This window comes from Lissotriton vulgaris, chromosome 5 (assembly GCF_964263255.1).
Source record: "Lissotriton vulgaris chromosome 5, aLisVul1.2, whole genome shotgun sequence".
NCBI lineage: Eukaryota > Metazoa > Chordata > Amphibia > Caudata > Salamandridae > Lissotriton > Lissotriton vulgaris.
The window spans coordinates 1,120,697,812-1,120,720,208 of record NC_141693.1 but is presented as its reverse complement, the minus strand read 5'-3'; positions in this window follow the sequence as shown (position 1 = coordinate 1,120,720,208).

Below are 22,397 nucleotides of genomic sequence, written 5' to 3'. Positions count from 1 at the left end.
TCATAACAATTCAGCTTGACTGTCAAATCTCTGCTGAAAATACCCCCATTTACTCTTTACACGAGAGTTCAAAATAAGAGATAATTTTCCTGGAAGTTAGTTCCACTCTTTAGCTGCAGTAAAAGAAAAGGTACAGTCTGAATCCATTTCAAAAGTCTCTGGTAAAAAAAGATTGTTGATGCAGTTGATAAATAGAGATCCTTGAGGCATATTTCCAAGAGAAGGGCGGAGTGTGGAATTAAGATCAAAATGCTAACACCACGCTCCGCCATTCTGAAAACTTTGGGATCAGCTGCATTTACAAAGATACGGCACATCCCTGTGTTTTCCCTATAGCTGGCACTAAATTAAGCTGCCTAGCGCCAACGCAGGCACCCTCACGCCATATTGCAAGGGTACTCGCGTTGAGGGAATGATTGTTTATGTACAGGAAGGAATGGCAATGTGAAACTTCTATGTGTGCTGCACTATGCAGCACACATAGAAACAGCAAACACTAGGAGAAATAAAGCATTTCTCCTCGCTTCGCCATGTTAAGACCATGCTTTCCCTGGTCTTAATTTTGGAACTTCCTCCAATTTGCACCACCCTTGTAAATAAGGGGCAGTGTCAAAATCAATGGATGTTGCTGCAGAATTCCCAATGCAACGCCCATTGCCCACCCCTTTCACGCTAAGTATAGCGTAAAAGGATGCCTAATTTACAAGGCTACATTCATCAATGTTAAGTGGCTAAACGCTGCCTTGTAATATGGCGAAGCCCCTATCACCTCAGGAATGTCATTAAAAGTGACGTTCCTGTGGTGATAGGGGCTTGTAAATATGTGCCCTTGTGTAAATCACAATCTAAATTGGTTTCCAAGTTCTTAACCACCTTTGTCCAGTAGGACAGAAGCCCCTAGGTCTATAATTCAGACAACAAAACCCTCTAGTGCCCAATATCACCCACAATTAGCTCTCACTAATTGTCTGTGGTCAGAATGAGCCAGTTTTATCCAGCCAATGCTGCACAGCCCTCACACATAGCTGGTGCTGATGTGGCACTCGCACCTAGTACACGACAAAAGCGATAGCGAAGCGGACAAATGACAGTCATTATGCTGCCAGCGCTACTGAAGAGAGAGTGCACAGAGCTGGGGCTGCAAGTTAAAATAAAGCTAGTTCTCAATATGCAACAGCAGCTGGTGCAAGGCTCGCAGGGGACTTTCCAACCTCTAGCCCCAGTGCCACTGTGCCGGCTACATCTGTGAATGCAACGCCTTCAGAAATTGACTTTGCTCAAACAATCAACTAATCAAAAAAAAATCAATCTTCATATATTTGTGTAGATGCATATTTATAAAACAATAAATACGCAGTTTACAATGACAGAAGATAAAAACCCATACAAACCCAAACATAACTAAATTAAACATTGCTAAGAAAAGTACCAATCATAAACATAAATATCCCCGCTCGCAATCAACAATACTAGTATTTCATGGCTTAAAAGAATAAAACACTCAAAAGTTCAAAAACATACAAATAGCAATAAAACCGCAGTTGAAAGTCTCAGTTCAAACATCCATTATTTAGTATCAGACGCAGTTAGATTACTCAAGTGAGAAATAACAACAACAATATAATTAAAGATGTTAAGAATTCTGACGTCAATGGTTAAGAATACTAACAAAGGCTAAACAAGTGTACACACTCGGTAACATTTGAAAATAAATAACGTCAGGTCTTAATTGACTAAAATGCACATTTTTAGCACAGGAATTAAATATTTCTGGTGCAGATGCTTAAAAAACATACAAAACATAATAACATTTCTTTTTATTTTGGAAGGCGGATGAATCACAAGGACTTATCGGCGTAGCTAGAGCTTGTGGCGCCTGGGGCTATCCCTCCGATTTCCACCCTTGGGCCAGTGGGGTGCTGGGGAAAAAGGATGTTGAGCACAAGATGTCCGAGAGACACGTAGTATCGCCACTAATAGTTACCTTGATCATGCAAGTTACATGCACTTACATGACACGGTCCAAGGCTACACAGTTGAATACACCGGTGACCGTCAGTACAAAGGAGAACACACAGACTGCATGATCTATCTGGGGACTCAGAAAAACCGCATGTGCCATCCATCAGAGAGCTGTGTGAACAATTACCTGGTAATCACCTCAGCACAAAGCAAACATGCACGTACATGACACTGATCGGGGATCCATCATCTACAGCTCACATTAAATGACCCAACATCATGGTCCCCCCATTAAAGCAGTGGGGACGTGCACAAACGTGATGGGCTCTGGGGACCCAAAACCAACTTAACAGTGTTGAAGCCTGTGGTTCTTTATCTTTCAAAAACTGCAAATTAATTATTCACAGGGAATGGCTCATTGTGTGCCCTTAGAACTAAACTCAGCACAAAGGGGTCAGTCAGCTCCACAACCTTGCCAACACAGACCAGATACAAAGCCCGCTCTGGTGGCCAAAAGGCAACAACCAGGGGTTGCGCCCTGTCATGACTTCTAAGCAGCAGCAACTAACTCTCTGGGAATGAAAAGATGTGTGCTCTTGGGACCCAAAGCCAGCTTGTAATAGTGCATCTCTCCTTCAGAGCAGCCTCAGCACACACATGGGGCACAGCCTGCCCAGGGGGCCCAAAACTAAAATACAGGGAGGGGTGACACTATCATCACAATCCTTAAACACAGCTGTAGGGGCCATGGGAACATGTTCAACCATATCCAAAGCCCAGTATGAACTGATCCATGTGAGAAGTTGGCCTGGCATATGATGTCCACTATTCTAGTGGGCACCTTGCACCAATCAAAACGACCCTTATTGATGGTAGGTTTAAGACAACCTTTACAGAAAGCTATCGTAGTGGTAGATGTGGGGAGCACCCTTCAGGCTAAGTCTTGAAGGAATGTAAAGCAGCTTGTTTTACCAGTCTATAATCTCTTGAATGATCAAATGAAAGCAAACCACTCAAGGTATATATCAAATATATATGTATTTATTCTAAACACAACTCCTCTATTCTCTTTATGAGGCTAGAGGCCAAAGTACAACATAAGAACTTTAAATAGCACACAGTAAATAGCACAGTATACGTTATGCCCTAGGGGCCTCACAAACCATATACTAAAATAGTGCTATAAGAACCATGTGAGGGATAGAAGTGAGTCCTAGGGCCTGTAGAACCGCTGGGGCAACCAGGAACCACCCACGGTAGGGACACAGGAGACCCACGGGGGACACGTGCAGTGTCTAACGGAGCTGTGAATCACCATTGGCTTCTATGGAGGAAAAGCAAGTTACAATTTTAAAGATTAAGGACACTTCGGAGTGAACTACGATGGAACCCCTTTAGACTTAGACATAGACACTTCGAGAGTCAAGACCAATGGGAGCACTGGAGTACTCGTGTTACCTCACCCAGGGAAGCCGGGTGCATAAGTGTCTTTTGGTGTCGGGTTTCGTTGTCGTTTCCAATGGAGAGCTGCGAAGAAGTGCTGCAGGCAACCAGAGGAAAAGTGTCCGGGTGGATCCAAGGGTGAATCGTAGATCTGAAGAACGTGAAAGCAGAGGGGACAGAGTCTGGGTCACTAGCCAGTGAACAGGATGGCGAAAGGAAGATGCCAGCCGATGTTGGGTGCTTTAAGGTAAAGTAGGTGAAGCTTGACTCTTCAGTCACGAGGACCAGGAGGCATCAACATCAACCAGGAGCTGCATTTGAGCTGTACAACAAAGGATGTCGAGTGCTGTAGTGTCAGAATCCGTATTGGACCCAACAAGCTTTGGCAAGAGCAGCCCACGCAAGATGACAAGATTGGCTTCGGTGCAGATCAGCAAGGTCTGAGGGACTCTCCCTTTGGAGGGGAGTCAGAGCACTTCTGGAGCAACCAGGAAAGCTCAAGCAATAAAGGATTGTCTTTCATGGGGACACACTAGCCAACTTACTAGGGACCTCAAAAAGCCTCAAGCTGCAGTGAAGAAAGTGGGCTCACGGGACACTCGTGGAGTGTAGGCCTCTCATCTTCAGTGCAAAAGGTGCTTTGGGCAAGGGCAACCAACAACCCAATGCACAGCTTCAGAAAATTTCGGGAAGTAGGCGCAAAATTGCAGAATGTCCAGGAGTTCCGGTTCCACGTCTCTCGTGTCGGCTGTGGGTCTCAGCTTTGCTGGGATCTTGTGTCGGCCTCAGAGAAGTCTGGAAGTCTGTGTCCTGTGTCACAGATTCTTCAGGATCAGGCAGGAGCCTCAAAAAATGCAGACCGGCAAGATGCTCACAGGTGCCTGTTTGAACAGGGGGGTCATTCCTTGACCCCAAGGGAGATTTCTGCTGTCTTCCAATCGATATGGAATGTCGAAGATCCAGGATTTGTATTTGTATTGGTATCTGGTATTTATTTCATCTTCAGAGTTTCGTCCAGGGTACTCTGAAGTCCTAGGGACTGGTGTCCTATACTTATACTAAGTTTAGGGGATGGACTAATTCTAGGGCCCCACCTATGGGAGGACCCTTTGTCCAGTTTTGCACCGGAGCTGGGGCTGAGTGCCCAGGCAAACGGTTTGAACTGGGAAATGTATGGAGCACCTTGTGTGCCCCAGGCAGTGTCTCAAAAGCATTCACTGAATGCAATTCACCCTGCCCAAATACACTAAAGTCTGTTTGGGGAGGTGCTGGCACCTCCCTGGACAGAAAACCTATTGTCCAGGCCTCCCCTGCCGGAGTTTTGTCCACCAGCAGGAGGTCAGACTCTTGTCTGTGGCAACAGCATCCATTTTGTGATGCTGCTGCTCTGTAAAACGTTAACGGGGTATACCAGTGTGTACATGTCTTCTCCCTCTAGAAGGGTGGAATGCTATCCCCGCCATCAGAACTGTGGGTGGGGGGGGGGGGTGTAGTATTCCAAAGTGTTTGACACCAAACATAACTTGTTTTGATAAAGCCAAACCAAAGTTAGCATTAACCACGAGGTTTATAATGCACTTAAGAGTATATGGTATGGTCATATCACAGAGCAGCTTTAAGGAAGGGATTCCAAAAGCTGCAGAGGGGCTCAGCTCATGCTAGGGCACCCTCTCACACAAAACCAAGCACTCTGCATTCAGGATTGTCTAGGCCTGGCATAGGAGTGACTGTTTTAAATGGTGGATATAGGTATACTATGCACCAGTAAGGAGTGCTTTCACCACCTAACCCAGGCTGCAAGTGCAGACCTGTGGTGCCATTTTGAAAGGCTTCCCAGGGGTGGCATAATACATGCTTCAGCCCCTGGTAGGCCTCTGGGGTACCGATGCCCTTGGTACCTAAGGTACCATATACTAGGGGCTCACAAGGTAACTCAGTAACCAATCTGGTATGCACCTAATGTACATGGAATCAATTTAGAGAGAGAACAGCTAGGCTGTGGTCCTGATTAGCAGGGCCACAGCCAGAGTGAAGTTAAAAAAAACAGTGAAACACAGCAAAAAGTGGGGGTAACCATAGGAAGCAGACCCTACTCTCCTACAATCCGGCACTGCGGCACTCCGTGAATAATCAGAAGAAACAAGAAACATTACATTTTTCTGCGATTTTGTTTTCACATTACTTTCATGGTAACCAACAGTGTTAAAAGTCCGCAAAAACAATAAAATAATAATAATGTGTCTAGTATGGAATGACAAGGCTCCGTAACACACGTCACTGTAACACACATCTTCAGTTGCCTCCCAGACCCGAATTTTGGCATGGCAGAAGCAAGGTCTGGAGAAAAACAGCCATTTAAAAGAAGTCCGGATACAAAGTAAGTTATGTGTTCATTTACGCATGTATGTTTCAGTATGTCTACAACTCATTCATTTGAGAGTAGCTAGCTAGCTACTGCTGGTATCGCTCTACTCACAGACATCCGGGAATAAAGCCCTTCATCAGATCCCTTACACCTTTCAAAAGGGTCATAACCTTAGTGGTACACAGACCTGGAAGCGCCTAGACACCTGCTGACTGACTGGAGCAATCACACTGGCAACCTGCGATCACGTCTGGAGCTCTCGCAACCTAGGCCCTGGTGCCCTGGGATCAGAGAATACCAGGTTCTTCTCTTGTATCTTGTATCTCTATCTTTTGTGTTCCTTTCCTCTCACTAGCCAAAACTCTTAAGGTAAAAACTCACACGCCATTCAACTCTCTCTAGAACTCTAGGCTCTACAGATGAATGCATTTTTTAGGAAGAGAGAGTAGAAAGGCTTGCCTATGCTTGCAGGTAAATGTATCAATGAGAGAATGGAAGCAGAAAGGTCAGATTATCCCTGCTGTTTCCTGAGCAGAATTACAAGAACACATCAACATAATGGCAGGGTACACACTGTAATGTACCCAGAGACATGTGCAATAGCCCACATGTCTAACTGGCGCTAACAGCACAGCCACCACCAGCTCAGATGAAGACTTATTCCACACTCAGCGCTTATATTACAAGTATCACTCATATGTCACAGATAGCAAAAGTACTACTTACGTGCCACAGTGACCACAGCTATCATCACATGTCAAAGGCAGCTTATTAGCACCATTCATCTGATCAATCCCTTGCTCTTCTGGCTAATTTCTTACTCAGGGCAAACAGCAAATCTATCCTTTAAGGCCTTTGACAGCAGAGCTACTCTCACCAGACAACAGAGCATTCCCAAACAAGTTACAGGGAGCAAAGCTATGCCTTAATAGCAGCTGAGCTATCCCTGGATAGGTGATTGTCCTTCTGACAATCTGTCTGCACTGTGTCAAAGCAACTAGGGAACAGGGAACCAGTGAATAAGAGGGGTTCAGGAAATAACGCTTACAGGATGGTGTTTGGAGAAAGAGAGCCTCTCATACTTTAGCGGGACAGGTAAAACAAACGAACCGGGAGACGCCATAGATAGGCCTTGATGACAGAGAGACCTCAATATTGAGCGGCTGAAGGCTGGGAAATATCAGACAGAGTAGTCATTGAAGGCTAGAACAAGACAACAGAGACAATGCAAGAGACAGGCCGGTATGCACCTGTTACAACGCATTTTTTACAACGCACTACCACTACAACGCAGGCATTACAACGCATACCATTACAACGCATAGCGCTGGGGGGCGCTCTAGTGTAAGAGGTAAGTTTAATTTACTATCCAACACCTTCCCTAGGGTCCACGGGGACTGGAGTTAGAATAGTAAATTATACTTACCACTATCCAGCACCCCAAAGCGCTATGCGTTGTAACGGTATGCGTTGTAAATACCGCGTTGTAATGGTATGCGGAGTAAAAGTATGCGTTGTAACGTCATACATCCGACAGGCCAGTTCCAACTACAAGGATACAGGTAAAAAAGAACCTAGGGTGGAATGTTTGTATTAGAACCTAGATGAGGAACAACGCATACCAAATAAGAAGCATAAAATCCACAAATATTACACTAGAATGACTCTTACATCAACCACCTGTGTCATTTAGAAGGGCACATGGCATTACTTTCAAACAACACTACCATAGCTGACACTAATTAGGGGGAAGGATTCAGACCCTAACATCCACTGTGAACCACCATGCAGAACCCCAAACACACTCAACATTAACACAGGTTAGGCTGGAAAGTGTCAAGAGTCTCTCCTCCCCCCCAACTCCCTTTATAGAACAGCTCTATGAGGATAACCAATGTCTTCCAAGCCAGCCGCCCACATTAATTTGATTCAGTTCCCCTACTGGAAAACCTCTGATGGATGGATCACAAATGCAGACTGATGTCTGCATAAAGTGCCGAGGCAAAGTAATTGGCTAACTCTGAACCATGTCTGGCAGGTCAACATAACAGAACTGCTGCTACACATGCTAAACCTCTTCTCTGTGCGTTAGGAAATGTTGCATACCAGCTGTCCATAGTGTCCCTATTCTGTTTGTGAATTAGGGAAGTGTTATAAGACCGTTCCACTTAAAAAAAAAGAAGCCAAAATGGCTGTCCTTGTCAATATTTTTTTATATTTAGCTGCTTACATTTGTGTTGCCATCATTTTTGATCAAATTTCCCAAATTAAACATGAATATTGACGTTCAAACAGTTTGAATCAAACTTCTATGTAGGTACACCAAGAATACACTATTGTATGTATCAAGTCCGCATCAACTAGGGCAGTAAGGGCACAACCTGTCACATAATTATAACAGGCCTGCCAAGAACAATGCATCAAGCTTGACGCTAACGCTCTTCAGTGTGGTGTTCCCGCATCACTGCACTGAAATGCATTGTAACCCATTTTCGCCACTGACCGCACTCTGTCTGCTGACCACTCTGGCTGCTGACAGCGTTGAAATTTGATGCCTACACCACGTACTAGCGTGCGCTGGAGCCTCTGACACCTGTGCAAGCGCCCGACACGGGCCGCAGCAGATTTCACTTGCCAGCACTGGCTCAGTAACAGTTAAAGAGCTCTCAGTGCTGTGCTACAATGTTACAATCTGTCCTCTGCTGCCTGGAGACCCGGGTCGTTGTGTTACAGGCTCTGTGGCGCCATGGTTGGGGGTTGTGACCTCAGGAAGTGAGGTCAGTCAGAAGCGCCGGGCCTGGACCGACGTCGGACTCAACTGGCACAGGAAAATATCTAAAAATGGAGATCCGGCGAGTCCAATACGACCACCACCGGTGAACTGAAAGGACCGTGGATAGTCACAGGTCTGTCCTCGCTCTGGCCTGCTCAGCTACCATCTGTGGTGCAAGCGGGCAACATACATTTCGGCTGTGCATCAGGATCAGGAAGTCACTGAGTGCAGTGCCACTGCAGACCTCCCGTTCGCCGGTAAAGACAGCCAACGCATCATCTTTGAAATGCTTCAGAGCACATTTCGCGGCCACCCCCGTCCTCGGGTCAGCCTTGGATCAGTATAGGTCTCTAATTGTTGACTCCCATTCTTTACCCGGCTGCTGTCTCAAAGACTAGGCGCATTAGCATCAAATCGATAGGTTCCACCGAGGCTTAGGGGCTGGGGGTTGTAATTTCACTTCCAGGGCTGCGAGTGGAAGGAGCTGCGAATCAAGCAGTTTATGGAGTGTCAATTGCGGCCTCCTTCTAAAGACATCCTCAACAGGGGTTCATCTGTTCAGGGCCCTGTAATTGTTTCTCAGACTCTGTTTTCTTTTGCCCACACTCCTTTCTTCCAATTACTGCCCGCCGCCCCCTAGCATCTATTGGCAGGGTGTGGAGCCATTTAATAGAGGATCTTTCTGCATGGCTCCGGCTGTGGAGAAGCACAGTTTTGACCTGGTCATTTGAAAGAGGTAGTGGGTGGATTCCTGTGCATAGCTAATCTACAGTAGAAGCACATGAGCTCACTGAGGACAGCCGGCGGTATGCCGGGCGGCAAACCAAAATGATTGCCAGTGGGGAGTGGCTCCCAGACTAACCCTGCTGCCTGCAGTGCTGCAAAAGTTGAAGTAAGTACTAGTTATCAGGTACTGCCACCTGTGTGTCACTGTGCTAATAATTATAACACAAATTATTTTCAATGGCAGTGTACGATGAACAGCTGCCTCAGCCTGTAGTCTGGCTTTAGTGGGTGCACTAGCCGCGGTCACAGGTCAACTAGGCATAGGTGGATCATCAGTGATAATTAAACTGTTTTTGAAGTCGTTGGGTCTCTCTGATCCTTGCTATTGGGCCGTGGTGCATCCCAGAGAGAGGCCTGAGTCCTGAGATGGTGCTCTCCAGATTGATTTTGCATGGAGTGGGGCGGGGGGGGGGAGCACATTGGCTGGCAATCTATTTTTGTTTTTCTGCTGGAACACTAGGCGCGCTTTCACCACTGTTTTTTGGGCCGCCAGTCCGAGCCGCGAAGCCAAAGCTCAAATGGGTTTAATGTCTGATTTTAAATGTTTCCCTCGTCTTCATTGCTTGCATAATTTTGCTAGCAAGAAAGTGTCACTCATAGTGGTTGAAATGTCACTCATAATTACACTGAAATTATGAAAATGTCACACATTGCAATCTGGATGATTGCAGCTATGTTATAAAAAGTAATGAATATAGCCTTTGTGTGCAAGGATAAACGTTTTCTGTCTCTGTCCCCATTTCTCTCACAAGAGGAAGCCTAATAGACATGCTTACCTGTTTGAATGAAGCTCCCCTCATGCTGAATTCCACAAACAATGCTCTGGGTTTAAATGTCCTGTCTTCGCAAGCACCAGGAGGCCAAAAGCCAAGGCACCCCAAGCTCCCCTGCACAGCATCATCCACAGGAAGCGCAAGCACTACTTTGTTTCCCGACCCGTACCAGACCCCATGCAGCGCACATAATGAGCCCGGACGCATTCGCCAGGCGCGCAGTCAGCCTTGCAGAAGCTCGTGCGACGTCACAGGCCTAAGCTAGGTGGTGGTGGCGTGCGTGCGCTGCACGCAGCAGTTGCAAGCAGCAGGTGGCGGTGCGCTTGCACTTCAAACAGGGTTGCACGCGTGGCAATGGTGGTCCGTTGCGGCGGCTGCCCCAGAAATAGTGCCGCCTGGGGCAGACAGCCCCCACCGCCCCCCCAGCTATGCCCCTGAATGAGTCAGTGGATGGATGAATAGATGCATGAGTGATAAGAAGTGTAACTGAGTACATGTATGATGATTTGAGTGACTAAACTCAATGACACAAAAGTCTCTTTCATTCAAAAGTCAGCACTATTGGTACTGCCAGTGCTCGTTAAGATGTAAGTCGAAATGTTTGTGCAGGTAGTATGTAGGCACGCCTTCTTCAACATGCTTTTATGATGCACAAAATGTATGCATTCCCACAGTACACGTGTGTGGCAATTGTACACATTTATTCAATGTAATGGTTATTTATATCTTTAAAATAGCAACTCGAGGGTTAGTGCACTCGCTTGGGGCTAATATTCTGCCGTACTAATTGGTAAACGAGCAAGAGTTTTTGTTTTCAGTTCAGAAAGAAATTAAGGGAATGTTGTGACATTTACCACACATTATGAAGCCAGCAGTTTGTAGACACGTTCATGTGTGATATTTAACATATGCTTGTACGTGAAGTTTTTTAAATTATAAATTTCCTTTTCATAGTTACATAAGAGCAGCGCAATTTCGGGTACAAAGTGCACATGCCACCCCTCTAGTAATTATGACCGGGCATCACCAGCTCTAAAGTGCTCAACTGTGGAAGAGCAGAACCGCGCTACCTCCACCTTCCATGTGGTCAGCGATGAACGGGTATGGTAAAAATCTGGAGCGCTTTGTTTGTAGCACACAGCACAGCATGGAAATAACAATGCATTAGATCCGCAGGTTATTCGTTTATTTATGCGAATAGAGACCCCGAGCCAGCTGGTGATCCCATGCTCCGACTGCAGCTTCACGCCTGCATAGTTATTCATGTACCAAAGGTCGGCATACAGGGGCGTAGGAGACACTTAATTTCTGGGGGGGGGGGGACAGGGGCAACCTTTTGGACTTTCCAGTGTCCCGATACAAATCGACCATTGTCTGGAACCGTACACTCCGTTAAAAGAATACAATTGCATTGTTTTGTAGTGACACATTGATAAAGGCAGGCATGTAGTCACAGTTTGCAATTATGCTTTGATTCACAAAGTAATTAGACCAAATAAAGATTACTCTAAGGCCCAAGAGAAAGGTGGGGAGAAAGCTAAAGAAAAGAGTCTTCTGAAGGTCCTCAAAAATCTTTCTCTGGGGGTAGGTCCCATTCCGTTTCCTACTCTAACAAGAACCTTGGTGCTATTTGTGTAAGGAAAAACGTAAAAGGACAAAGGATGCCAATTGCTCTAAGTCTAGCACCAATACTGCTACTACTACTCCTAAACCTCCTAGTGCCACTAGCAATAGCAATGGTTGTAGTAGGGCCCCCAAGAGTTTAGCAGGGTTAACCTTGTGTACTAAAGTGGGTTCTGGCCTAGTCAAGACACCCACTCAGGCTGTTTTAGTCTGTAATGGTAGCACTGAGCTCCCAACCCTTATTCTAAGTCCCACTAACTTGGGAAAATACAGACAACAGCCTCTCATCAATGGTCAGGAAGCTGTGGCATACAGGGGCCAGTGTCACTGTGGTGACAGAAACACTTGTGTTTACCAAGCAGATTCTACTTAGACAGATTTACCAAATGACCGATGCTAACAATACCAGGACAAATGATTCCATGGCTGATGTCTTTCACAGCTGGGGAGGGGTAACTGACCCAAAGAGAGTTGTGGCATCCCCCAACCTACCTGTGGACTGTCTACTGGGCAATCATTTGGAAACATCAGACTGGTCTGAAGTGGAGTTCAGGACTCATGTAGAAATGATGAGAATTTCAGCCAGTGTCTTTGCTGTCTCTAGGGCTGAGGCCAAGAAGTTAGGCACTGAAGGAGCCCTGGATCCTGAAGAAATGGACCAACCAGCTCCCAAGAGAAGGAGCAAGAAGGATACAGATGTATCCTCCTCTCAGACCTACAATGAGAATCAGCCTCCTCAGGGAGATGATCGCAGTATTTGTGAAGTAGCTGTACTAGAGGAGCTTGGGCCTGACAAGGCAGAGCAACTGGGGTCAGGGGTCCTTCGAGAAAAGACTTACGTCTGGAGCAGAAGGCCTGCCCCTCTCTTGAACAACTCAAACATCAAGCTGCTGCTGAGGAAGCATAACATTTCAGTAGGTCCCACAGGACTTATCAGGAAGAAGGGCTCCTATTTTCTGAAAGTAGAGACCCAAGCCTGGTGCTACCAGGAGGTTTGGACATACCTATGAAGTCCAGGGGGTTCTTACTGACCCTGGCACACAACATTCCCCTTGCAGAAAACCTTGGGCAAAGCAAGACTTGGTACAGGCTTGTCCCTTACTTTCATTGGCCCCACATGTCTGAGGACACCAGGGAGTTTTGTCAGTCCTGTGTCACCTGGCAAGCCAGTGGTAAGTCAGGTGGCACTACAAAGGCCCCCTTAATCCCTCTGCCAGTGGTTAGGGTTCCCTTTGAGAGGGTAGGGATATACGTTGCAGGTCCCTTAAACCCCCCAACAGCATCTGGACATAGTTTTATCTTAGTGGTGGTAGACCATGTCACTAGATATCCAGAGGCTAGTCCCCTTAGGACCACTACAGCTCCTGTAGTGGCCAGGGCTCTCCTGGGAATCTTTGTCAGAAATGAGTTCCCTAAGGAGGTATTCTCAGACAGAAGTACACACTTCATGTCTAGCTACATCACTGCTATGTTAAAAGAATGCGGTGTAAACTATACGTTTTCCACACCCTACCAGCTCCCAAGAGAAGGTGCAAGAAGGATAAAGATGTATCCTCCTCTCAGACTTACAATGAGAATCAGCCTCCTCAAGGAGATTGGGCCTGACAAGGCAGAGAAACTGGGGCCAGGGGTCCTTCGAGGGAAGACCAGTCTGGAGCAGAAGGCCTGCCCCTCTCTTGAACAATTCAGACATCAAGCTGCTACTGAGGAAGCAGGACATTTCAGAATGGTCACACATGACTTATCAGGAAGAAGGGCTCCTGTTTTCTGTAAGTAGAGACTGCAAGCCTGGTGCAACCAGGAGGTTGGTCATACCTATGAAGTTCAGGGTTTCTTATTGACCCTGGCACACAACATTCCCCCCTGCAGAACATCTTGCCAAAGCAAGACTTGGTACAGGCTTGTCCCTTACTTTCATTGGCCCCACATGTCTGAGGACACCAGGAGGTTTTGTCAGTCCTGTGTCACCTGCCAAGCCAGTGGTAAGTCAGGTGGCACTACAAAGGCCCCCTCAATCCCTCTGCCAGTGGTTAGGGTTCCCTTTGAGAGGGTAGGGATATACGTTGCAGGTCCCTTAAACCCTCCAACAGCATCTGGACATAGTTTTATCTTAGTGGTGGTAGACCATGCCACTAGATATCCAGAGGCTAATCCCCTTAGGACCACTACAGCTCCTGTAGTGGCCAGGGCACTCCTGGGAATCATTTTCAGAGTTGGGTTCCCTAAGGAGGTATTGTCAGACAGAAGTACTAACTTCATGTTTAGCTACATCACTGCTTTGTTGAAAGAGTGTGGTGTGAACTATGTTTGCCACACCCTACCATCCAGAGGGCAATGGGGTTGCTGAAAGGTTCAACAAGACCCTCAAAGATATGATCATGGGACTCCTAGAAAAGCTGATGGGAAAATGGAATGTCTTACTACCGTGCCTTCTCTTTCCCTACCGAGAGGTTCCTCCGAAGGGGTGGGCTACATCCCATTTGAACGTCTGTTTGGACATACAATTAGGGGTCCATTATGTATGGTCAAAGAAGGATGGAAGCAACCTCTCAAGCCTCCTAAACAGGACAAAGCAGACTATGTTCTGGGCCTGCGTTCTCACATGGCTGAGCATATAAAGGCGGTCAGCAAAAACCTTGAGGCCAGCCAGGAACTTCAGAAAGCTTGACATGACCAAAAGGCTGTCCTTACTGTTTACTGGCCAGGACAGAAAGTGTGGGTGTTGGGGCCTGTGGCCCCAGCCGCTCTCTAGGACAAGTGGAGTGGCCCCACATTGACCTAGGTACTCAAAGAAGTCCCCACAGGGTACTTCATGTGATTCGCTCGAAATCTTTTGTTAACAGGGCTGACATGAGCTTGGTCATGGCCACTGATGAGAGACAGGAGGAAGAGAGTGATCTTCTCCCTAATCTCCTCTCTCAGGACCCTGACGACGGATAATTTGAAGGAGTAGCCTTGGCAGACAGCATCACTGATCAACAGCAAGCTAACTGTAGACAGGTTCTCCGTTTTCTGGTCTCTTTTCTCTGACACCCAGTCAAACCACCTGGTGTACCCATGAAGGTGACAGCATGCCTGTGAAGAGTAAAATGTACAGACAGCCTGACCTTGTCAGAGACTGCATCAGGACAGAGGTCCAAAAGATGCCTGAGTTGGGAGTCATTGAGGCTTCAGATAGCCCTTGGCCTAGTCTTGTAGTCCTTGTACCCAAATCTCACAGCTAGCATGGTAAGAAAGAAATGAGTTTTTGTGATGACTATAGAGGTCTCAATGCAGTCACTAGGGCTAATACCCATCCAATTCCAATGGCAAATGAACTGATTGATACTTTGGCCCCTGCCAAATAGCTCAGTAAATTTGACCTGACTGCTGTTTATTTTCAAATCAGACTCAATGAGGATGTCAAACCTAAAACAGCATTTTCAACCCCCAGTGGACATTTTCAATTTATGGGGATGACTTTTGGTTTCAAAAATGCACCTACCACATTTCAGAGGCTGGTGACTAAAGTCTTAACAGGTCTGAAAGCTTATAGTGCAGCATATCTAGCATTTAGCTGTCAGAAGGCATTTCATAACCTGAAGCAAGCATTGTGCTCTGCTCCAATTCTGCAAAGTCTAGACTACTTCAAACCATTCATTGTCCATACTGATGCCTCTGAGATAGGGATAGGTGCAGTATTGTCACTGTTTAATGCAGAGGGCCAGGGTCAACCAGTAGATTTTATAAGCAGAAAGATGACCCCCAGGGAGAAGCATTGATCAGCTTCTGAGAAAGAGACCTTAGCTGTGGTTAGGACCTTGAAGAAGTTGAGGCCATACCTGTTTGGCACTCACTTCATTGTTCAGACAGACCATAAGCCCCTCTTATTGCTTAAACAGATGAAGGGTGAAAAACTCAAACTTCAGAGGTAGTCCATTTCCCTACAGGGGATGGACTTTTCAGTAGAACATAGACTTGGGAGTAACCATGCCAACAAAGATGACTTTCCAGATATTTCAACTAAGACAAAGAAGCCTCGAATGAGCATGGTTAGGCTCATCTTTACGTTTGGGGCGGGGGGTGTAGGAAAGCAGGATCTGCTTTCATGGTTACCCCCACTTTTTTCCTGGGGTCAGTGTGTTTTGACTGTAGTCTGCTGGTATCCGACTAATCAGTACGCCAGCAACTGTGCTCTATGCCCTAAATTGGCTCTGGTAAGTACTTTGATACATCCATAATTGGCTACTGGTATAACATTATACGTCGCTAGTATATGCCACAAAGGTATGCAGCATGTATTTTGCCACCAGAGGGAGTCCACTTAAACTTGACTACAGGCCTGCCATTACAGCCTGTGTGAGATGGTGCTTGCACCTCTTACAACAGATTTAAGTTCCTTATATCTGAGGTCACTGCACTTAAAAGCTATGTCACTCCTATGGTAGGCAGGATGCTTGGTTACAAATGTGAGGGTGCCCCTACATGACCAGGGCACCCCTACAGGCCCCGGAGTTGATTATTCAGGCTTTGTAAGAGTGATCAGCCATTTTAAGGTATATAGTGGACATCAGTTATAATGAGATGTCTAACTAAATAATGGCTGCACTGGACCTGGTCATGTTTTGTATCAAACGTGTTGGAATCATACCCCAACACTGACTCTGGTGCTAGAAGAATGATCCCAAGTACTGGGGGCTCCTTAGATGAACCCCCTGTACTCCAAGTAACAGCCTTTCAGGGTCTGCCAGCAACCTAGTGTTGCCGACCACAGAAACGATTTTGCCCTCCTGCTACTGAGCTCAACTTAAGCAAGGGAAGGTAGAACAATAGGTTTCCTGTCACAGGGAGGTGTGACCACCTCCCAGACAGGACGTATTATATTGGGCTGGGGTGGGGGCGCTTGCCAGTGGCACCAGACTACTTTGAAGGCCCAAATTTGTGCCTGTCTTGCATACTTCTGTTTGAGACACTTAAGGAACCCCTGGTTTCCACTTTGGCATGAAAATGGACAAAGAAAAGGGGAGTATCTTCCCCTCTGTCCAGTCCCGCCTCTGGGAGGGACACCAAAGTCATTGCAACCCTTTCCCTAGGGTACTTAAGGGCTCCCCCGTGGGTAGGTCCTCAGATTCTTCTTGGAACAAGACTCGCCTTTGAAACCAAGACACTCTTCTATCGTTTGGGCACTTGGACTTCGCCGAACTTTGACTGGACCCCAGACTGCATCAAGGAAGGCTCCTGTTGTTCCTGGTCCCTCTGTTCTTCAAGTCTTCTGCGTCGTCTGTGTTTGTGAATCACTAAAGTTCTCCAGAAGGCCTGTGGGCATCAAAGACATCCGAAGTAATCTCCCTTGCCACTCCCCTGCATCTGAAGGCACTGCAACAAAGCTGACCGGTCTGCTGCTCCTGTCATCCAATGGACTTCACGTGGCCCAGCAACACAGGTTCTGATTCTACAGCCCCTAGCGGCCTGAACTGTCATCTCTGCAATTTTGAGGACAGTATATCTCATCGAAGCCGCTGGGACCACTCATATGCACTGCGATGAATTGCTGTTGCCAAGGCTTGTTGGCTCTGCACTCCAGGGATATTTGGGCTACAACACCCTTCAGAACCTCATCCCTCAAATATCAGCATCCTCACTGCATCCTCTGCAATGTGGGCCTCCATCTTTAGTGAGCTGCCTGAAGTCCTCTTGTGACCCTTGTGCCTTTGGCAGGTGGGTCCTCTTGAGGGTCTTCCTTTGCTTCAGTGGGCTCCCCTGCTTGCTCAGGCCCTGCTCTGACTCTCCTGCACTTGGTGAGTCGCTTGGATCTTACTGGTCCCAAAGTTTGCATCTGTTTGCTTTCCATGCCATTTGCGGCTACCAAGGCTTGTTGGTCCTCCTGCTAGACACCGACCACCTGAACACCGACACTCAATATGGGACAGCTCGTGCATGCCTCCTGGTCTGCCTCAGCATCTCCTGGTCCTCGCAGCTGCAGCAGCACGGTCACCGTCTTCACTTTTGAACCTCCCAACATCGGTGGGGGATGTGCTTCTGTGCCTCCTGGTCACTTCAGAGTGGGATAGACTCTATCCCCTCTGCTTGCAGGTTCTTTTCTTCAAGAATCCATTCGTGGATTCCACTGGACACCTTCAAATGCTTCTTCAGAGGCATCTTCTTTGAAGTCTTCCTTTGTCATCTATGGTAGGTTCCGACGTCAATTCACTCCTATGCACCTGGCTTCCCTGGTGAAGTTAACCTGGTTCCTGGGGAAAGAAATTGGCAATAAGGAGAAACATGGCTGTATATCTGTTCTGCTTAATTGGTTAGAAATTCTGCATTTTAAAATATCTTATGGGGTTAAGGCACCTGGTGAAGTGCTCTTTACGTACCCAGGAAATCTCAGGAAATAATGATAATAATAGTAAGACAACTCTGGAGGTGAATGCTCTTGCTGGAGAGACAGTTGTTTTGTCTAGTCCCAGTTTTGAATCAATGTAGCATAGAGGGTTAATATGTCTCACGCAAAGCACATAATGTGATATACAGATGATGAATATTTCTTTTATGGGTTATTATTTTTAACACAGATATCCTTTATTTACGTGCAGTTCATGAATTGAAATCCTTATAATATTGCAAAACTAATAATAAAGGAAAGGACATGTGACTCCTACACCTTGTAACCCTCACTATCTTATGTAACACATCCTGTAAATTGATTTACACACATATGGTTTATTGTGAATGTATAATGTGGATGTGTGATTTAAGGCGCTCCAACAGGCTGGATTGGGTTGAGTAGCGCTATAAAAGAAATACGACAAAATAGTGGTATTTAAATAGTTATTTGTGTAAATATTAGGACAGACCAGCACATTGACACAACATAATGCAAGATAGCTTAGACTATGTTTGATGCTAATTGTTCTCATGTTCCAGGGAAAGGTTCAACTGCTCAAAATAAACATTCCAACAAAACATTAGGCTTTGAGTGGCTGAATTGTGCAGTGTGAAACAGTCAAATGAGGTAGGGTCTGGGCTGAGGAGGGACAGTATGCAGTCAGCCAGGGCCGCCTTTAGGGTGGTGCGACCGGTGCCACGGCACCAGGCGCCAAGCTCAGGGGGTGTCATTTGCCTCTGACCAAAATGCATGCACTGTCCTCTTCCATTTCCACAACATTGTGAAAATAGAAGATGGACAAATGCGCTCACGTGGTTGCAGATGTATGTACACGGACAATAAGTATGTCCCTCTGAAGATGCCTCCTCTGCTGCTGCACATGCAGCAAGCGCTGCTGCTGGGCCCCGAGTCCACCACTGTACCAGTGCTTGTGCTGTGCAACAACAGCTAGTCTAAGCAGCCGTGCACCCTCGGGCTTCTGCCAACAAGCCCAAGGGCCCTCGCAGGGGCAACTCTCAGATACAGGAGAGGAACATCACTGGCCTTCACTCGAGTGTCCATCACAGGAAATTGAGGCAAAGCACTGTGGCTAAAAACACAGGTCGTCTTTTGGTATGTACAAACCTTCCTTGTCTCGCCGTTTTTCATGCCTTTATGTTTTATTGTGAACAGTCTGCTTGTCAATGTTTTTACTTTACAGCTTGCCCCCTTAACACAGCTGTTCGGATCCACACTGTCTTACTTTACAGTGGTGGACAGTCAGCCTGCGCCTATTTGCACTGCTCTCCTGCTACCAGAGGCCTACCAGTGTGTCATGGACCCCAGTGCAAGAAAGAAAATGGTCCCTTCAGGCTAGTGGGTCCCAGGGACCCTGTGTGCTGTGTCCAGTATGCCCTTATTTCTCTTTACGCTACTCTTCTGGTGTATAGCCTACTTGTGTGTCTAAACTGCTGTCCCTTATATGCAGTCTATTTTTTGACCCTCTTTACACTGCTGTGGCTTGTGCTGCTCTGGTGTGTACAGTCTGCCCGGTACCCGTTTTCCGCTTCTGTCATGGTGTGTACAGTCTGGTATGGACTGTTTTTTACACCGCTTTCGATGCATACACAGTCTGCCATCTGACGAATTGAAGTGGCTAGGATACCAGATGTGGCCTAAAGCATAGAGCTTCTGACTTTGCAACTGGGCACTTAGGCTAAAGTCCCGGCGTTGGCTCACTATGCTGTGACTCTGGGCAAAGTATTTAATTTTCCCATACCTGGAAAAAACATGAATCTGACTTGTGTACTATAATGTGTTGTTCACATAAAGCACTGTGATCCCATTCGGCCAAGTTTGCACAATATGAAAACTGCAAAAGTTGATAAAATGGTGGGTGGACACCCTGGCCTAACCTGCTAATACTTTTTCTTTGTGTCTTATAGAGCATCAGATGTCAATTTTTTGCATTTCATTTTAGAAATCTCATTGGTTTAAGCACCTTACAGTAGCTGTGCTTCACGTAGCCTTGCACCTGTCACTGTGTGTGCCGCACAATGCCTTTCAGCAGTGTGTGCCTATTGCATTCTAGGCACTTCTTTCTATTCCTTTACTTTGTGTGGCTCTAGTCCAAATACCTTTATTGTTTTCAGGAAATTAGTAAATAGCACATTTACTTCTTATGTGCTCAGAGCGCCGTAAATCTGAGTCCCTTAACAAACAGTACACCAGAATTGTTTTTCAGCATAACTTAAAATTAAAATGTTTGTTGGGGCGCCCACAGAGATGGTCGCACTGGGCGCCACCAACTCTACAGCTGGCCCTGCACTCAGCAATCAACAAACTACCTCATCCTTGATCTGGAAATGAAATGCAGACTGCAGGCAGTGGGTGAGGCGAGGGAGAGGTGTGAAAACATTCATTAGCTTTGCGGCAGAACAAAAGGGAAGGTCACAGGTCAAGTACAGGGCCATTAGCACATCAAAGCACTGGCGCTTTGACATACCAATGGCCCTGCCACAGACAGAAGAGAGAGGGGAAAAACTTTTGTCACCTCTGTTGTATCTCTATATGATGTCACTTTTAGAATCATTGGATGTCATGTAGAATGCATGTGTGTCAGCGGATTCATTCTTGTGTTGGACCTTGCTGTTACAACTCCTGTCTACCGCCTGTGGATGTTAAAGTTGTCTTCCTTCATTAAATCTACTTGCTACATTCCCACGTTTGGATTCCTTACTACATAATTTCTGGCGACGTTTGGGTAACTAGAACTACTAGCAAGAAGGATCTTATGACAACGTTCACACTTTATTCAGCAAAGAACATTGAGACTGCCTTTCAACTTGCGAAGCACCGACTCATCTTTCGATTCTGAAAAACCCCGCTTCGAAATCTCAAATCGTGAGTTCATTGTGACTTTATTTTCTAAGGAAACTTTGTTTTCTCTGCGGTTGCGCTCATTACCGTTATACGCCGCATTCTTCAAAGCCTTGCCGAACTCTGCGCTCGCTTCCCTGTGCATCTGCAGCGCATTGGCAACGCCGAAGAGCCTCCATTCCAGCGCTTGGCAACGCCGAAGAGCCTCCATTCCACAGCCGTGCATCCCGCGTCTGTGACGACGTTCCGTTTCCTGTCTACTGGTGCATCTTGGGTACTACCCTTTCACCTTTCCAGACGCAATGACGTCAGACGTCAATAACGTGCCGCCATTTTGTTTATTTTCTTCGTGATTTACAGGAAATCAGTTTTCACGAAGTATCTTTTCCTTTCATCATAACTCCTTTAATTTCTTTCATTTTTTCAGCGGATTTGTTGTTTGGTGTTCTACCACCAGTTATCTACCAATATTAAGGTACTGAAATCTATTTTATTTATTTTTTTCGTTTATTTTCTTGTTAAAAAAAAAAAAAAAGTATGTCTAACATTGCTGCTCCACCTCACTTCTTGCAAACCGCTGGTGAGCCAAATATTGAATGGGATCTATGGTACCCAATGTTTTTAGCTTATGTTGACGTTCTGGAAAAAGATGGGTGTTCAGCCAAACGCAAGTTAGCTCTTCTTAGACATTGTCTTGGCGGAGCTGGTATTAAGGAATTTGACAATCTTCCACCTATTGATGACGCTGGAGATATTGATGTTTTTGAAAAAGCTTCTAGACAGATGAAAATTTGTTTTGGGAGAAAAATAAATACTGTTATGGAACGTTTCAAGTTCTATTCCCGCGTCCAGAAACAAGATGAATCAATTGAAGATTATGTTTCTGCCTTACGATCTTTAGCCTGTTCGTGCGCTTTTGAAACTATTTCTTACGAACAAGTTCTCAGAGATCAGATAATGATGCGCACTAAGAGTAAGAAAATTCAAGAAAGACTTTGGTTGAGTACAGAATCTTCTTTGAGCGCCGTCATCAATATTGCGAAAGGAATTGAACAATCTGAATTGTTTGTTTCTGAAATCAGAGGTCAAATACCGAAGCCACAAGTTCCTGAGACTGAAGTCTCGTTAGTAAAAAGCCAAACCACATCATTTAATTCTAAAAAAGACAATGACAAGAAATTTTCTGAAAATAAGAATATTGTTGATAATAAGTTTTCTTACAGGAAAAATATTTCTTGTTATAGATGTGGCAGTTCCAACCATTTGGGAAACTACAAGGGATGTCCAGCTTGGGATAGAGTATGTGTCAAATGTAAAAGGAAAGGTCATTTTGCTAATGTTTGTCGCTCTTCCCAAAGGGTTAACTATATTTCTCAAGAAGAAGAAGAAGTTCTACACAGTTTTAATTGCATTTTATCTGTAGATGATTCTGAACAAAAAGAATTT